We start from the raw sequence: 4,004 nt of genomic DNA, 5'->3' as shown, positions 1-4,004 counted from the left end.
AAATCCTCCCGAATAGGGAGGCAGGGAGATGACTCCTGCTAAGTCGCTTCAGTCGTGTCCGATTCTGTGTGACCCCATAGACGGCAGCCCAACAGGCTCCGCCGTCCCTGGGATTCTCCAGGCAAGAACACTGGAGTGGGTTGCCATTTCCTTCTCCAATGGATGTTCGGAGAGGTTATGGGATTCTTGCAAGGTCACTCTGGAAGTGGCAGGAGGAGGACTTGAACTCTGGCCTGTTGGACTCCCAAGGTCATTACAGCTGCCTCTTACAGTGACCTCCAAGGGGAGGCAGAAGAGGGTGGTGATTAAGGCCCACCAGGTGCAGGTCTCAGCTCTGGCTGTGTGACCTCCGCCAGGTGCCTTCTGCTCTCTGAGACTCAATTCCCTCACCTGAAAAATGTGGCTACTACTACCCACGTCATAGTGTTGTTTCTAGGTTTAAATGAGAATGTAAGGCATTATGGCAGCAGACAAGGCTCCGTGAATGACAGATGTTATTATTACATCCTGATCAAGCTTTACTGGAGAAGAGAGAAGCATCTCGTGGGGTCTGGGGGGTGGGTTGCCTGCCGGCAAACATGCCCTCCTCAGTGTAGTCAGTCTGCTCTGCCCAGAGGCTTTGAGTGGGTGTGGAGATGACCAAGACAGCCCGGCCTTGCATGAACACTCCCTGATGCTTCCGGAGTGAGCCAGGTAGGCGTGGCTGTGAACCATCATGGCATGCAGACGTGAGCTGAGGTGGTCAGGGAGGGCTTCTAGGAGTTGGTGACCTTGATCCAAAATTGTCCCTATTATGACTGTGAGATGATTGTGAGAATCCACATTGCACACTCCCAGGGGATGCCCTTCCCGTTGTGTTCCATGTCATACAACACAGCAACTCTCATTTTGATAAAGATGGTAAACACTTGCCCCATGCCAGGCGCTGTCTTAAGCTCCTTACAAATATTTTTAGCTCATTTGTTCCTTACTTAATTTTACAAGGTGGCTCCTATTATAAGCCCATTTTTATTTATTTCTTTTTTTTTTTGGCTGCACCATGCAGCATGTGGGATCTTAGTTCCTGGACTAAGGACTGAACCTACACCCGCTGCAGTGGAAGCATAGACTGAACTACTGGACCTCCAAGGAAGTCCCTAGGTCCACTTTTCAATAAAGAGGAAAATAAAACAAGGACAGCTTTTTTCCTCTGGTCACACAGTAAAAGGTGTTGTTGGGAATGAACCCAGGCCTAGACAGTTCTCGAATCACCCTAACCATTACACTCTCCTACCTACTTCCCCAATGCCTTTCTACTTTCTGCTGGTCACTTGCCACTCATTGTGCTCCCACGAATGAACCAGTCAGGGCAAGAGAGTCAGTCATGCTCCCCACATGTCATGAGAACCCTGGGTAGTGACTCAGGAGTGGCAGGGACCCCATCTAGAGTCTGACCTCAAAGCCAGCCTGCTTCCTTTTCAGGGTGGGGTGTGGCCAAACATTTTGCTAAGTGTAAGCCCAAGACCCTGAGGATATTTAGGGATTCTCCTGTGAAGAGGAAGGCGTGGCCATTGGCTGTCAGCCATCACACCTCCTGTTCCTCCTGACATAGTTCCTGGCACATAGTAGGCCTTCAGCAAAGTGAACTTGGCTATCTCAAGGAAAATGTTTCCCATCTCAGAGACTTGCCTGGCCCCAGCCAGTAGCAAGGATAAGTACATGATTTGCAAGCAAAAGTAAAGGAAGGAAACCAGCATTTCTGAAACTGCCTCTTCTGCTTTACTTGGTTTTGGAAGAAAAAGCCAGGCAGTTGGAGCTGGGGGCCTTCATGGAGCATGAGTTATCTGTGAGCTGGGGTGATCAGGGAGTGCTTCTGGGAGGAGGTGACCTTGATCTAGAATTTGCCTCTTAGGATTGGGGGCTCCACATGTCTCAACTCCAAGGGGCTTTCACTTCTGTCCCTGTCCCAGACCAGAGAGGTAGGTTATTCCTACAAATAAGAAAACTGAGGGCCTGGCTTCTCTGGTTTTACAGTGGATAAGAATCTACCTGCCAATGTAAGGGACATGGGTTCAATCCCTGGTCCGGGAGGATCCCACATGCCATGGAGAAACTAAGCCTGTGCTCTAGAGTCGGGGAGCCACAACTACTGAGCCCATAGCTTACAGTAGCTACATTCAGTAGCTATAACTACGGAAGCCCATGTGTCTAGAGCTTGTGTTCCGCAACAAGCCACCGTGGTGAGAAGCCCTCACACTGCAACGAAGAGGAGCCCCCACTTGCCTCAAGTAGAGAAAGCCCTCATGCAGCAATAAAGACCCACAGCAGCCAATAAATGAACAAATCTTAAAAGAAAAAAAAGAACGCTGAGGACCAGTTGGTTTGGTGCCATGCAGCTAAAATGAGGGATGCCCACCTGTCCCGACTTGCCTAAGACTGTTCAATTTAGCACTGAAATTCCAGCATGCCACGAAACCCCTCAGTCGGGGCAAACTGGAATGATTGGTCACCCTCATCTTTAGCGACTGGACTGGGATTTGAACCCAAGGCCAGCCAACTCCTCTCAGCCCCCTCTCCCCCAGGGCCTGCCCCCCTCAGCCTTTCCCACCCTGTTCCTCCTCCTCTTCTGAATTCATCAGCTCTGGTTCCCCCCGGTCCCCCGAGTACTGCCCTGTCCCACGCCTTCTGCGGATTTCCCCAATGCCCAGGGCTGTGCTTTCTCTCTTTCTGGCTCCTTATCTTCCCTTGTCTTCTTGTGGAAGAAGAGATAAAAGTAATTCTTATGGCCGCTTCTCCACCGGCGGCGGCCGGCCCGTCCCCCTCCTGCCGTATTTCCCTGGCCTGGCCAGATAAAGGGTTAGGCCTAAGCACATGTCATTTTCTTTGTGTGAAATCAATATTCAGCAAAGTTTATCTGCCCGACATAGCAGGAAGTGCTAATTTCATCCGCGTCAATTATTTTGATGAATGTTCATAAAGCTCAGGGTGTGAGAAGTAGATAAAAGAATTACTGGAATAACGCACACGTACTACACACACACGTGCACACACACACACACACACACACACAGAGTCACCCAGGAGTTCACACTGGGGCACCAACAGACCGGGTGAGGAGAAGGTGTTAACTGACAGCTGTCCCATCTACCCAGGATGTTGACCATTCAAAACATCTCGGGAAGATGGAACTGGGGTTGGATTTGCACCCAGGTGTTGGCAGTCTCTGATTCGTAGGATAATACAGCGGTTTTCGACCTCGGTGATTTAGACCCCTAGGAGATGTCTGGCAAGATCTGTAGACATTTTTGGTTGGGGATGAAGATGCTACTAGTATCTCTTGGGTAGAGGCCAGGGATGCTGCTAAACATCCTCCAATGCCTAGATCCCATCACAGAGAATTATCCAGTCCACGTTTCAATGGTGCTGAGGTTGAGAAATCCTGGAATCGAGGTTTTGTTTTTATTTTTTAATTTAAATTTTAAAAAGTGTTTCTCTAGATCTCTCATTTCATGACAAGGAAGTACCTGTGCAATAGTATATATAGTTTTTATTTATTTTTTAACATTAGAATTATTTTTTGACATTATTTAATTTTTTTTATTTCTTGCTGCACCACGTGGCATGTAGGATTCTATTTCCCCAACCAGGGATCAAATCCACACCTTCCGCCTTGAAAGTGTGGAGTCTTAACCACAGGACCACCAGGGGAGTCCCATACATATAGTTTTTAAAAGATAGGATTAAGAAACCAGAGATTAGATGCTAAATACAAGAATAAAAATCTGTATTTACTTAGGTAATTTCAACTCTTTGGTGATCCCTTGGGGAATTTACAAAAATAAAATAAAGATAAATGTGTTTAAAAAAAATACTTGGCCTGATAGAAATTTTCACAGCCTGAACGCCCCTGGCCGGGCAACTGTCACACTGAGTGGAAATGCGTGGTGCTTGCTGGGAACTGATTCTGAGGTTGGAGAATCTTTCGTGGAGGTGTGTGTGAGAATGTGCAAGCACTTGCACTTGGG

This window comes from Bison bison, unplaced genomic scaffold (genome assembly GCF_000754665.1).
Source record: "Bison bison bison isolate TAMUID 2011002044 unplaced genomic scaffold, Bison_UMD1.0 scf7180017864495, whole genome shotgun sequence".
In the NCBI taxonomy this organism is placed as follows: domain Eukaryota; kingdom Metazoa; phylum Chordata; class Mammalia; order Artiodactyla; family Bovidae; genus Bison; species Bison bison.
The sequence above is the reverse complement of the archived record's forward strand: the minus strand, read 5'-3'. Positions refer to the sequence as shown.